The sequence below is a fragment of the Lepidochelys kempii genome, chromosome 1, assembly GCF_965140265.1.
Source record: "Lepidochelys kempii isolate rLepKem1 chromosome 1, rLepKem1.hap2, whole genome shotgun sequence".
Lineage (NCBI taxonomy): Eukaryota > Metazoa > Chordata > Testudines > Cheloniidae > Lepidochelys > Lepidochelys kempii.
The window spans coordinates 81,764,698-81,779,673 of record NC_133256.1 but is presented as its reverse complement, the minus strand read 5'-3'; the positions used below and the strand labels follow the sequence as shown (position 1 = coordinate 81,779,673).

Genomic DNA, 14,976 nt, shown 5'->3' with positions numbered 1-14,976 from the left:
TAAGGGCCAGCTGACCCCTGATTGGGGCATGGCCACAGCTGAGCCTACTTCCCTCCCAGTCAGCCTGAGAACTGCTTGCTCCCAGCCATAGCCCTCTCCTGGGCTGTTTTAAGCGGTTTAAGGCCCGAGCGGGTGACCACCCCGCTACATGGCAGAAAAACCTCACCTGTATCAAAACGTAACCCGTCCACTTCTCCCGCATGTAGCATCGTAGGAATAACATTAATATACACTAGATTACTGTAGATCCCTGCACATACACTTCAGTTTAGCTGACTACCTTTCTGCAATGAAATGTACAAGTCAGGCAGACAGTCAGATACAAACAAACCACCCCTGTCCCCCAGTGAAAACGGTTACTAACCGGTTCTGTAACTGTTGTTTGAGATTTGTTGCACATGTCCATTTCATTCTTGGTGTTGGTGTGCCCACTGCATGGCCATTGGAAACTTTTCCCCTCAGTGGTACCTGTTGGGCAGCTAGAGTTCCCTCAGCTATTGCTTGCTACTGTGCATGGGTATAAAGGGCAGAGCAGAGCTGCCTCTATCCCCCATTCAGTTCCTTCTTGCTGTAACTCTGATAGAGAGGGGAAGGAGGATGAGTTGTTGAATGGACATGTGCAACACACCTCAAAAAACAACCATTATGGAACAGGCTAGTAACAGTTTTTTTCTTCAAGTGATTGCACATGTGCATTCCACTCTTGGTGATTCACAAGCCACAAGACGGGAGGCAGGATTGGAGTCCATTTCAATAAAGATTGGAAAACAACTCATCCCACTCTGGCATCATCTCTGCAATCTTGAGCCACAACATAATGGGAGGCAAATGTGTGGATAGAGGACCAGGGTGCCACTCAACAAATGTCTGCAATTGGAACTTGTGCCAGAAAGGCTGGAAGGCCGATTGTGACCTAGTTGAATGAGCTGTGACTCAGCTGGATGGAGTGACATTAACCAAGTCATAGCACATATACATGCAGGAATGAGATCCAAGAAGACATTCTCTGGGTGGAGACTCATTCACCTCTGTCTATCACTGCTACCAACTGCTGGGAGGACTTACAAAAGTGACTGATTCTGTCCATGTAAAACATGAAGGCTATTCTGGTGTCCAAGGTATGCAAACGTTCTTCCTTCCTGGTTGTATGTGGGTTTGTCTAGAATACAGGAAAATAAGGTGGCTGATTGATGTGGAAAGAGGAAACCATGAGAATGGCCATACTGGGTCAGACCAAAGGTCCATCTAGCCCAGTATCCTGTCTTCCGACAATGGCCAATGCCAGGTACCCCACAGGGAATGAACAGAACAGGTAATCATCAAGTGATCCATTCCCTGTTGCCCATTCCCATCTTCTGGCAAACAGAGGCTAGGGACACCATCCCTGCCCATCCTGGCTCATAGCCATTGATGGACCTATCCTCCATGAACTTAGCTAGTTGTTTTTTTTGAATCCTGTTATAGTCTTGGCCTTCACAACATCCCCTGGCAAAGAGTTCCACAGGTTGACTGTGCATTGTGTGAAAAAAATACTTCCTTTTGTTTGTTTTAAACCTGCTGCCTATTAATTTCATTTGGTGACCCCTAGTTCTTATGTTATGAGAAGAAGTAAATAACACTTCTTTATTTACTTTCTCCAAAACAGTCATGATTTTATAGACCGCTATCATATCCCCCCTTAGTCGTTTCTTTTCCAAGCTGAAAAGTCCCAGTCTTATTAATCTCTCCCTGTTCGGAAGCCGTCCCACACCCCTAATAATTTTTGTTGCCCTTTTCTGAACCTTTTCCAATTTCAATATATCTTTTCTGAGATGGGGCGACCACATCTGCAGGCAGTATTCAAGATATGGGCATACCATGGATTTATATAGAGGCAATGTGATATTTTCTGTCTTATTATCTATCCCTGTCTTAATGATTCCCAACATTCTGTTCGCTTTTTTGACTGCTGCTGCACACTGAGTGGATGTTTTCAGAGAACTATCCACAATGACTCCTAAGATGTCTTTTTTGAGTGGTAACAGCTAATTTAGACCCCATCATTTTATATGTATAGTTGGGATTGTGTTTTCCAAAGTGCATTACCTTTCATTTATCAACATTGAATTTCATCTGCCATTTTGTTCCCCAGTCACCCAGTTTTGTGAGAAACTTTGGGATGAACTACAGATGGGGACACAGGTAAACCTTGTCCTTAAAGAAGATTGCACATGGAGGTCCCAACATTAATGCTCACATTAATGCTCCGTGACTTTTCTGGCTGAGGTAATGGATGCTGAAAATGTCACTTTCACTGATAGATGCACAAGCAGGTAGCCAACGGTTCAAATAGGGGACCCATAAGTCTTGGCAATACTAAGTTTAGATCCATGGGGATCTTGCACTTGAAGGTATAATTTGACTGAGCCCTTTAAAAACCTTGTGGACATGTCACTGGAGAAAACAGTGATTGTCCAATTTAGGATGGAACACTGAAATAGTAGCCAGATGTACTTTGATGGAACTAACTGTAAAGTGTTTCAGGTTTAATAAGTTGTGCAAAATATGAAGAACTGGTTGGTGATACTCCATATTGGCAAGATGACCAGATGAAGAAACACCTCCATTTAGTAATGTAAGTAGCTTTCATAGAAGGCTTTCTACAGTTTAGCTGGACTTCTTGAATGTCTTTCAAGCAAAGCTGCTCTCTAGTTTCTAGCCATGGAATATCCATGTAGTTAAGTGAAGGGTAGAATAGGTGACTATGATTGTAGGAGATTAGGGCTAAATCCAGTGAAAGTTAAATTGGAGGTTTCACCATCATTGATAGGAGAGTGGAGATCCAGTGCTGATGGGCCCTTGCTTGGGCTATAAGTATGACTCTGGCTTGGTCCTGTCTCATCTTTTGCAATACCTTGTAAATAAATGGGATTGGTGAAAAAGCAGAGGAGCCTGCCTGATCACATCAGTAGAAATGTATGTTATGGAATCTGGGCTGTCACCCTGCAGGGAGCAGAACTGCTGATACTTTATTGGACTTTATTGCAAGTGGGTCCACTTGAGAAACACCACCACCACCTTGGAAGACCCCATATATGGTGATTTGGAAATTATCTGCTCACATGGTCTACTGGTCATTCCATACACCTGGCAGCTAAGATACTTTTAGATCTATTGAGTTAGCAATACAGAGTTTCCAGAACAGAGTCGCTTCTTGAAAAAGTGAAGAAAGAGCAGACTTCCCCCTGCTTGGTGAGGTAAAACACTGCCATCATGTTGTCTGTGAGGACTAGCTGGCTGTTTCTTCTCATCGCAGTAGAAATACTTGGCACACCAGTCTAACTGCTTTCAGTTCTCTGACATTGATATGAAAGACCTCTGAGGACCACAGACCTGCATTTGTAGAGAACCCAGGTGGGCTCCCCATCCCAGAGCTGAAGCATCTGTCACTAGCATGAGAGTCAGTAGTGGGTGGGCAAACAAGAATGCTTACACATACCTGGCTGGAGCTGTCCACCATTTAGGGAGGTGAAGACATGGGAGGGCACTCTTACTACTGGGAGTAACTGATGCCAGTCAGCCCTGCAGAGTTCTGAGGTGCAGTCTGGGGTTTTTAATCACATAGGTGCAAGAGGCCATGTGACTCATAAACCTCAAACTGTTGTGTTCCGTTGTGATTGGGTGAGCCTTCCAATCTATAATAATTAATTGAATTGCCCACGTCAAGCTGTCCTACAGTGGCTCAAAAGCATGAGTACCAACCTCAGGGCAGACTTAATAAGCAAGGCACAGACCCTGAATTGGCTGAGAGTTCTATAGTTAGATTTCACCAACCAAGTATCAACTGTAAATTCCTCAAGCACTGTAACAACCTACATGGAGTCACAGCCACTCTCCTTGGATACTCTGATCTATCTTGCCACCTAGGCAAACTTGCCTTTATGATACATGGCCCCTTACACCAAAAATCACAACTATATTCAGGTTACTCCCAGTCCCAAAGAACCAGTCACTTACTCCAGGTCAGTTACTCCATAGATCTCACACCAAAGACAATGCTTGAAGCCAATCCTATAATAATAAATCTTTAGATAGTTTAACTAGGAAAAGGAAATGAGAGTTATTATTTACAAGGTTAAAGCAAGTAAGTGTATGTACACACATAACTCAGTTCCAGTCTTAAGTCTGAAAAGGTAATCCAAGCTTCTATAAACAAACTCTATATATCCTTTAGGGCTAACCCAGGCCAAACCCTTGCAATCTTTTCCTTATGCTTAGTAATCCTTGCCCCTCAGAGTCCATGCAGCATAAAAGATTGTTTCTCCTTGTTAAGGCCTTTTATTTCTTCCCCTCTTCTGCTTCATGTTGCAAGTTCAGCTGTTGAGATGTCCAACTGAATTCCTCCCCTCTTCATGGGGGAGTGGAAGGGGAAAACAAAGTCTCTTGTCCTCTGATGGCTTGTCTGGTGTTGATGGGCCTTCTTTTGTTGGGCAGGAGATAACACTATCTGTGTCAAACCATATTTCACACTTGGTAATTCTTCTCTCCTGACTGATGATTTACAGTTACAGAGCAAACAATGAACTATTACCTTATAACATGGAATACAGATATTATAAATCTTCTTCTTTCTTATGTCTTGGGTAGGAAGCAACGACGGCACATTTATATCTAGATTTGATAGCCAGTACATTGCTACAGCAGTGAGCTGGTGAATGTCCTTCAGACCCCCGGTTAAAGAATGAAGGAGACAATCAGATAGCTGATGAATCAGATGATCCATTGTTTGTGCCTGGTGACTACAGTTGCATACAGGTGTTTGCCTCATTTTCCATTTAAAGAGGGTTTGTCCACATCTCCCATGAGATGTCCGAATGTGATTCAATCTGCACCAGTCTTTCTGATGTGAATCAAAATGCAGTGGTTCCTTGATAGGGTCAATGAAGGGCTGTTTGTTTCGAGTGGTCAAAACACTCCATCTGATTCTCCATTGAGTCTTTGTCATAAACATACTGCTAAGGGTAGCATAAAATCCCTCCTTTACTAGTAAAGGGTTAAGAAGCTCAGATAACCTGGTTGACACCTGAGCAAAAGGACCAGTAAGGAGAGAAGATACTTTCAAATCTGTGGGGAAGGGTTTTATTTTTGTGCTTTTGTTGTTCTTTCCAGAGACAAAGACAGAGACCGAGCAAGTAATCCAGCTCCTACTGAATGATACATCTACAATTACAGAAAAATAGTAAGTAATAGCAAGGAAATGTTAGAGTATCTTTTGTTTTAGCTTGTGAATTTTCCCTATGCTAAGAGGAAGGTTTATTCCTGTTTTTTTCTAACTTTAAAGTTTTGTCCAGAGGGTAATCCTCTGTGTTTTAAATCTTATTACCCTGTAAAATTATCTTCCATCCTGATTTTACAGAGGTGTTTCTTTTACTTTTTTTTCTTTATAATAAAAGTTCTGTTTTTAAAAATCTGATTGGGGTTTTTAGTGTCCTAAAAACCCAAGGGTCTGGTCTGTGCTCACCTTGTTTACTCTCAAGCCTCCCCAGGAAATGGGCTGAAGAGGTTTGGGGGGATATTTGGGGGAAACAGGAACTCCAAGTGGTCATTTTCCTAAATATTGGTCTAACTCACTTGGTGGTGGAGGCGACACCGTTCCAAGGACAAGGAAGAATTTGCTCCTTGGGGAAGCTTTTAACCTAAGCTGGTAGAAATAAGCTTACAGGGTCTTTCATGCGGGTCCCCACATCTGTACCCTAGAGTTCAGAGTGGGGAGGGAACCCTGACAGCCTCAATGTCAAAGTTGGGTGTAAGGGTCTTCATACGGTTCCATAGAGGGTTGCGAGATTTTTATCTTGTGTTTGGTGGGTTCTGCAGGTCATCGTGCACTCAAATCCTTGCATTTGCATTGACATGGTTAAGAAAGCGAGATATCTGAGTTGCTCTTCTAATTGTGAAGGCTGGATGTGCGATAGGACCAGGAGCCAGTTGACTGGAGTCGGTTTAAGCATTCCTGACAATATGCGCATAATGTTACTGAGTTGAGTGTCAAGGAATTTAGTGTGACTGCTGTGAGACCACACTGGTGCACAATATTCAGCTGCAGAATATACCAAGCCAATTGTTGCAGTTTGTAAGGTCTGTGGACTGGAGCCCCATGATGTTGCAGCCTGTTTTCCAATAAGCGGGACAGGAGACCTGACCTTATCATGGGTGTTCTCAAGGTATTGTCGAAAAGTCAAACTCCAGTTCAGTGTGATGAAGATACTTTGGGTTAGCCTTGTGGCTGACGCTCTCGCCACAGAACTGCACATCAAGTATGGTATTAGCTATTTTATGGTTACCATGGTTTTTTTCCCGGTTAGGCTTAAGTTTCCAGCTTTGGAACTAATCAGCCATTGTGCTAAGATCTCGGGTTAGGGTGCAGCTGATGGTATGAAGGCTTGTATGCTGAACAGCTAAGGCAATATCATCTGCATACATGAATTTCTTTGACTCCGTCGCTGGTATAATCGTGGTATATAGATTAAAAAGTATCGGGGCCAGGACAGGAGGTCTGTGGGATGCCTGAATTAAGAGATCTTGTTGACTGATTTGGCTATTAAGGTGTACCTTAAAGCAGCAGTCCCCGGTAATTGCTGCCAAGAGGTGGATTGTTCACTGGCAGTGAATGACACGGGAGACCTTGAGGAGGAGGCCCTGTCTCTAGACAGTGTCGTATGCCGAGGACAGGTAAACAAAGGCAATCGTTGTCTTTCACTTACGTTGGAATCCTGCCTCAGTGTGGCTGGAAAGTGAAGCTACGTGGTCACAGCATGAAATCCTGTCTGTTCTGCTGTGAGAATGTCTTTGATAATATCAGACAGATGATGGAGCAGCATCCATTCCATGACCTTGCTGGTGGTTGAGAGGAGAGAGATGGGGCAGTAGCTGGCTGCATCCTCTGGGGATTCCCCAGGCTTCAGTAGCACATCCACTGTTGCCTGTTGCCAGCTTGTTGGCACTTCTCCATTTAAAAAAAATATTATACGTGAGATTAATGCATGCAGCAAATTTACAAGCAATCCATTAAGTCAAGACACTAAACACATTTTAACAGTATTAACGCACATAAGAGCCAGACTGGCTCCAGCTGTGCATTTGTCAGTGTTAAGCTGAGGTCTATGGACCTTGGCATGAGCCTGGTATGCCAGCATCACAATGTGGAACCTGGAGTGTGGAAGAAGGGCCCTGTCTTGAGATGAATCCAGTACAGCCCCTATAAACTCTAGCCTCTTGATTGGGGAGAGGAGAGATTTTTCTGTATTGATTAACAATCCCAGAGCATTGAAGGTTGACTGGATCAGGGCAGCATTGCTCTACACTAGCCATTTGGCCGGGCCTTTGAGAAGTCAGTTGTTTAGGTAGGGGTAAACGTGCACTTCTCATCTTCAGACGAATGCAGCTACTACTGCCATGACCTTTGTAAAGACCATGGGAGCTGATGACAGCCTGAAAAATAGTACCATGAACTAGTGATGATTTTGATGTACCAGAAATTGAAGATATTTCACGTGAGCTTGATTGCCATATCAAAGTAGGACTTTTTAAAGTCAAGGGCAGCATATCAGTCACCAGGATACAGGGAAGGGATAATAAAAGGTAGGGTGATCATGCAAAACGTTATCCTTTTTAAGAATTTTGTTGAAATGGCACAGGTCTAAAATTGATCTGAGGTCTCCCTTTGCTTTTGGAATTAGGAAGTATCACGGATAAAACACTTTCCTTCTGAGTCTACATGGAACCTCCTCTATGGCTCCTGAGTGAAGGAGCAATTGAGCTTCCTGGATAAGGAATTTCTCATGAGAATGGTCTCTGGAGAGGCTGGGGATGGAGGAGTAGAAGCAAACAGGATACTATCCGATTTCCACAGTGCTCAAGACCCACTGGTCCAAAGCAATCCCAAACAAAGCACTGCAAAAGTGGAACAGATGACTTGTGAGGGTGAAGGGGTTCGAGTCTGGACACTGGTATGTCGACCCTCAGTTGGCCCGTCAAAATCCCTATTTTGTGGTTCCTTGGTGTCTTGAAGGGCCCAGACCCAGAGACAAAGCAACAGGAGGACTATGCCTATAATCCTTGGAACCTCTTTTTTTGCTAGGTCCTTCTGAGGAGAAGAGGGATATCTGCATGTCTGCTGTGGCCAATAGTGCTTCCAGACTGGAGCAGGTGTGTGCAGAAATTCAATGTTGATAAATACAAAGTAATGCACATTAGAAAACAGTCCCAACTATACATACAAAATGATGGGGTCTAATGTAGGATTCATACAGGGTTCATGCGCTTGGCAACATTCAGGGCACACCCGGAGTGTTGTGCAGGAGCTGTGCACACACAGCTCTTCTCAAGGGCATGATCCTTGGAATCTCGCCCAGATGACATGAACCATGGGAAGCCTCCCAGGACTGGGCTCAAGGCCCGAGAGCAAGGAATGCGGTAGATAGAAATTGGTAAATAAGAATGCTAAACAAAGCCAGTGTATTCCTTTTATCTGTTGGAGAATGTAATGCACGGGGGGAGAGAAAAGAATAAAGGAGAGGGTGGAAAGCTGACAGGCAGAAGCCTGTTAGCAGACCAGCTTGCTTGCTTGCTTAAAGCTCTGTGCTGTCTTGTCATTGAACCGCAACAGTCTAAGTTAACTGTTATCAAGAAAGATATCCGAGTTAGTATGGATAGTTCTCTGAAACAACTGCTCAATGTGAAGCAGCAGTCAAAAAAAGCTAACAGAATGGTAGAAATCATTGGGAAAGAGAGAGATAATAAAACAGAAAATATCATAATGCCACTACATAAATCCAAGGTACCCCCATCCATTGCAGACCTTATGGAATACTGTGTATGGAAAGCCTGCCATGAGTACTTGTAATTTAATGGATAAGTAATGAGCAGTCTGCTATTGGGCTCAAATGGGGGTCCCATTAAACCTAGTAGGACCACATTTGGTCCCAAGAAGGAGGTGGGCTCCCTGACTGGGGGCAAAAAAACGTGTAAGACACTTTAGAAACCTAGCCACAGTCAGGTGGTGGTTGAGGAACTGTAGCCTCAGATGGGGCGAGGGGGGAGGGTGATGTTCTGAGTTGGCTAACAAGTGAACTTGAACTGAGCTAATGGACAGTCCTGAGCATTTTCACGTCAGCAGAAAAACAGAATAGGTGGAATTTGGGAGTCAGTGTTGCTCAGCCCAACTAAGAAATCTCTTACACTTGGCAGCATGTGCTAGTCTGATGGAATCCTTTCTGTTTTGTTCTGGATGTGCAGAGAGCAGGATCTTTCTATGTCTGTCATCCATCCAGTGCCCATGCTGTCAGATGTAAGGAAACTGGATCTGGATATTTTCATTGTCCTGAGATATTAAGAGGTAAGGGTTCTAGAGTGCAACCTGAAAAAACCATCAAATCTGGATACCAAGCTGTCTTGGCCACGTAGGTGTTATCATGATGATAGTCACCAAATCCTGTCTTATATCTCTTAAGACAGATGAGAGTGATGGGAGAGTAAACGTACATCATCCCTGGAGACTGTGGAGTGAGGAATGCATCTGACAGGAATCCTGGGCTTAACCTCCCCTCAGGCAGAACTGGAGGTATTTCTTGTTAGTGTCTCTTGCAAACAGGCCTATTGATGGTTGATTTCACTCCTGAAAGATGTTTTGGATAACGGAATCTTTGATTGCCCACCTGTAGTCCATAGAGAATTGCCTGCCTAAATCAGGGGTTCTCAAACTGGGGGTCAGGACCCCTCGGGGGTCACAAGGTTATTATATGGGGGGTCGCGAGCTGTCAACCTCCACCCCAAATCCCACTTTGCCTCCAGCATTTATAATGGTGTTAAATATATAAAAAAGTGTTTTTAATTTATAAGGGGGGTCGCACTCAGAGGCTTGCTATGTGAAAGGGGTCACCAGTACAAAAGTTTGAGAGCCACTGGCCTAAATGATCTGCTAGGACATTTTGCAGCCCTGAGAGTATAGTACTATGGGGGAAGACTCACTGGCTGATGCACCAATTCCAGAATCGAACTGCATCCTGGCATGGGAGGTGGGGGAGGGAGGAGACTGGACTCCTCCCTGTCTGTTTATATAAAACATGGTCATTATGTTGTCAGTCATGATTTGTCTGGCAGAAATGCAATGTAGGCTCAGTGTATTGCTGTGAGATTTAATACACTTATGTGCTGTCAATTCTCGATGCAGATCCATAGACCTTGCACCTGGGGGCATCATAAGCATGTGCCCCCCATCATAAGAAGGGTGCATCCGTCACTAACTTCTTGCTGGGAAAAGGTTAGGAGAATGATACACCCCTGCACTCTTGATTGGGATCCTTCCACCATTTCAATGACAAGAGAACCTCAGAGGGAACTTGCACTGACATGCCGACATGGTATTTGTTTAGCAGGTACACAGACTTCAGCTAGCTCTGCATATAGTGATGGTGACATCTGGCTTTTTATGTGACACATATGCTGCAGCAGACTCAGGCATGTTCTTATCATGGTGCATGGTTGTTTCTGTAAGGGTCTGTCTTGGGGCAGGTAGGTCCTGGCTGTGGTGGAGTCCAAAATGGCTCCCATGAATTCTGTTCTCTGTGTGAGTGTGAAGGAGGATTTCTTTCTGAGTTTTAGGCTGAAGTCAAAGAGTTGGAGAAATCAATGGATGGTATCCTGAACCTGATCTGGTGACTTCCCTCAAACCAACCAGTGCATGGATAAATTATTCTTTGTTTTCAAGGGTAAGCTGTTACTATGCCACAATTAATAGAAGGTACAAAATAAAAAAAAACAACCAAGGAGATGAATGAACTTTTCCTAACGCCCCATTTCCTTCCTGTGAATTTCTGCAGAACGTAAGCAGATTTCCTGCAAAGCCCCCATCAACTTCAGTGGGAATAAAAAAAGTGTCCTTAATTACAGAGAAAAATGATAAAAAACAATAATAGTACTTTACAGCTCCCTTAAGGGGTGGCCTATTTTCCCTGGCTCCTGCACCACAGCTACCACACTGTGTAGCAGTTTCCTGATCAGTGTCCTTGTCTACCTAGAGACCGGACTAGACAGATTCCATTTAATCAAAAAGAGGCACAATTTCTAAGGACATAGTAGTATTTGATTTTTCTTTTTTAAAAAATACCCTTCTGTCTGAAGTTTGGAAACGAACAGAAATGTACATTTTCCTGTTTCCTGGTACAAAAACACATTGACTTTCACTCTTAATTCATTCCCCAAGTCATGCTATTACTTCTATCTGTTTCAGAAAGGTGTTTGATGTACAGTAGAATAATAGCATCATTTGTAGAGATAGTTACTTTCACAACAGCTGGATTTCCTACAGTTAATATATGTATTTGATCTTCAAGGATCAGATCATCAAACCTGCTCCAATTGCTTTGAGATGCATTAGTGGCACAAAATCATAAAGCCAGTGGCCACGGTCCCATGAGGATTTCCCCTATTTAGGGAAGTCCTTGAGTGGCATAGAGTTACCATAGCACCAAATCCTCTCCCAGGACACAGGGCATTTCCAGGATAAAGTGGGCATGGTTATCCGTATGTCCTGGCTGCCTGAATGGCCCCTCTGCATCACTGGCATCCAGGAGTAAATTAATCAGAAAGCTGTGCTATTTTATGCTGGGATCCAGCCTTGCCTCGGACTTATGGGAGAGTAAAGACGGCATAATGTGATTCTCCCCTTCTTCTCGCCCCTGTCATCTCAGTAATTGCACTGCACACAGCTCAGCCAAATCACAGGACCAGGGGCCAAGCAAAGTCAGTCATAACAGTTGTTCTCCCCCCAATCTCCATATTCCAGACCACGTACATTTTCTATTTAACTGTCTGTAATCCATGTAACACCTTTCTGGTGATATAAATGAAAAGTTCATATTAGCAACTACCTCATTTGTGTACTGATAAATATAATCGTTCACAGATTAGTAGACAATTTTAAAAGTACAGATCTCAGAAACTGAAGAGGTTGGTTATAACTGTCACTGAAAACAAGTAAATCAAAGATGAAATGTAGGTACCATGACACCCATCACTCAGGGCATAAATAAAGAACTAAATGGTGCCATGATTGCTTCTTGCATTGAATAATCTGCCATTGCAAGAGTGCTTTAGCAAATCAGTTATGTGTATAGCATCTTTTTAAGTAGGTTTCAACCCCACTTTACTAAAGGGTAGGCACAGACCAGATGCAACATAATAACAAGCACAGGCACGGCTACTGCTCCAGAATGCTCTCTGCCCCCACCAGTTCTGTCCCCAATAGAAAAGCCTCTTGCTCAGACATTGTGGGGGGACCAAGATTTGGGCTTAAGGCCTATGATATGCTTCCAGCAATACCGTATACTGTATTCTAATGAGGTCCAAACAAGTCTTAATACAAACTAATAATTCATATGGAAAATAATTACACATGCATGGCAATAAAAGCTCCCCATTTTAAGGGCCATCTCGAATAATTTATAGCCATCTTATGGGGTCATTTCATACACTTAGGCATTGGCAGGATGACCCGTATGTACGTTAAACATTTCAAGAAGATTATATACCAGCTGCGTCCAGTTAATTTTTGTCTGTCAAAATACAAATATTATCTGCCAGATTTAGAAACTGTTAAGGCTTTTTCCCCTTTAAATCTTATAATGAAGTTTGTGGTTTTCTTCATGGTGGATAACACTGCCTTGATTGCTGAAATAGTTTTTCCTTAGCAGACCACCAATTCAGAACCAGTAGCAGTATCCAGTATCCAGAGTAACATACTGACATGGAAGATTACATGAGCTTTGGGATGTCAGGGGACAAGAGGGAAGGTTCTCTCATGGATTGGTAACTGGTTAAAAGATAGGAAACAAAGGATAGGAATAAATGGCCATTTTTCAGAATGGAGAGAGGTAAATAGTGATGTCCTTCAGGGTATGTACTGGTACCAGTCCTATTCAATATATTCATAAATGATCTGAGAAAAAAGGATAAACAGTGAGGTGGCAAAATTTGCTGATGACACAACTACTCAAGATAGTTAAGTCCCAGGCAGACTGCGAAGAGCTACAAAAGAATCTCTCAAAACTAGGTGACTGGGCAACAAAATGGCAGATGAAATTCAGTGTTGATAAATGAAAGGTAATGCACATTGGAAAACATAATCCCAACTATACATATAAAATGGTGGGTCTAAATTAGCTGTTACCACTCAAGAAAGACATCTTGGGAGTCATTGTGGATAGTTCTCTGAAAACATCCACTCAGTGTGCAGCAGCAGTCAAAAAAGTGAACAGAATGTTGGGAATCATTAAGAAAGGAATAGATAATAAGACAGAAAATATCACATTGCCTCTGTATAAATCCATGGTATGCCCATATCTTGAATACTGCCTGCAGATGTGGTCGCCCCATCTCAAAAAAGATATACTGGAATTGGAAAAGGTTCAGAAAAGGGCAACAAAAATGATTAGGGGTATGGAACAGCTTCCGAACAGGGAGAGATTAATAAGACTGGGACTTTTCAGGTTGGAAAAGAAACGACTAACGGGGGTATGATAGAGGACTATAAAATCATGACTGTTTTGGAGAAAGTAAATAAAGAAGTGTTATTTACTCCTTTTCATAACACAAGAAGTAGGGGTCACCAAATGAAATTAATAAGCAGCAGGTTTAAAACAAACAAAAGGAAGTACGCTCACAATGCACAGTCAACCTGTGGAACTCTTTGCCAGGGGATGTTGTGAAGGTCAAGACTATAATAGGGTTAAAAAAGAACTAGATAAATTCATGGAGGATAGGTCCATCAATGGCTATTAGCCAGGATGGGCAGGGATGGTGTTCCTAGCCTGTTTGCCAGAAGCTGGGAATGGATCACTTGATGATTACCCGTTCTGTTCTGTTCTCTCAGGCACCTGACATTGGCCACTGTCAGAAGACAGGATACTGGGCTAGGTGGAATTTTGGACTGACCCAGTATGGCTGTTCTTATGTTCTTATCCAACTGATACAATAAGTGCATGACTTTTTTATATTAAAGTATTCTGGAGATTTAAGACTGCGAAAGATCAGCACGTAGGCCCAAATTCTACCCACAGAAAACCTATTCAAATCAATAGACGTATCTAAGTATCAAAAGGCAAAATATGGTCCATGCTGTTTACCAGTTGCAAATATTTAAAATGGAAGAAAAAAAGTAAGCAATTGTAGGCTGAAAGCTGATATTTCATCAAACATAGTTACACATATAAACTCTGAAAAAATACAGTACTGTACACTGGGGCTGACAACCATAAGCAGAATGTTACTGTATTTATCAAAATGCACTAATTATGTAATAATGACCAATAGGAAGAGCATTTATTGGAATTTAGTGATCAGCTGAAGGCCCAAGGTGATGCCAAGAGCTCTTAACCCCAAAGATCTTAAACTGCCTTTGAAGAGGAGCAGCATACACCATCAGCTAGAATGTGCTACAGTTAGTTACAAGCATATTAACTGGATGAGGACTGGCCACATTCCCTATCTTTCTCAAATGCAGCCACTATAGTTGCATGCGGCCACCAGAGGCTTTTTATGCAGCCACAGCCTCCTTGGCAGTGACTGGTGGGGGCAAAGCTGCGGCCCCTCTTCTGGAGCCACAAACACCAGAGAAGCAGTCAGCTGGTATAAGTTCCCCACCTTCCTGGGGATAGTGGGGCTCAGGCTTCCAGCTTCACCCCTGGGATGGTGGGCAGTAGCCTCTGTCCCTTGGCCGTGGAGATTTGGGCTTTGTGAATAATGTAGCTGAAGTCAATGTACTTAGATCTACTTATCGCAGTATCTTCACTGCAGTGTGTGAATGGGAAATGCTCTCCTGTCGATTCCCATTGCACTTCTTGTTGAGATGGGGTACCAGAGTTGATGCTAGAGCGATCAGGGGTCGATTTATCCTGTCTATACTAGACACGATAAATCGACCCCCGCTAGATTGATCGCTGC

At 43.1% G+C, this 14,976-nt stretch overlaps 1 long non-coding RNA gene across 3 annotated transcripts; it reads left to right on the top strand.

The window, feature by feature from the left end:
• The first annotated feature begins 2,064 nt into the window (after positions 1–2,064).
• On the top strand, positions 2,065–14,407 carry LOC140904443 (uncharacterized). Of its 3 annotated transcripts, XR_012156531.1 has the most exons (10): positions 2,065–2,614; positions 5,149–5,218; positions 7,411–7,617; positions 7,716–7,985; positions 8,117–8,184; positions 9,274–9,373; positions 9,489–9,598; positions 10,208–10,412; positions 10,639–10,745; positions 13,907–14,407. It is a non-coding gene; the product is annotated as an uncharacterized lncRNA (long non-coding RNA). The 3 variants fall into 3 exon arrangements; XR_012156538.1 differs by lacking the exon at positions 7,411–7,617; XR_012156544.1 differs by lacking the exon at positions 10,208–10,412.
• Positions 14,408–14,976: the final 569 nt, after the last annotated feature.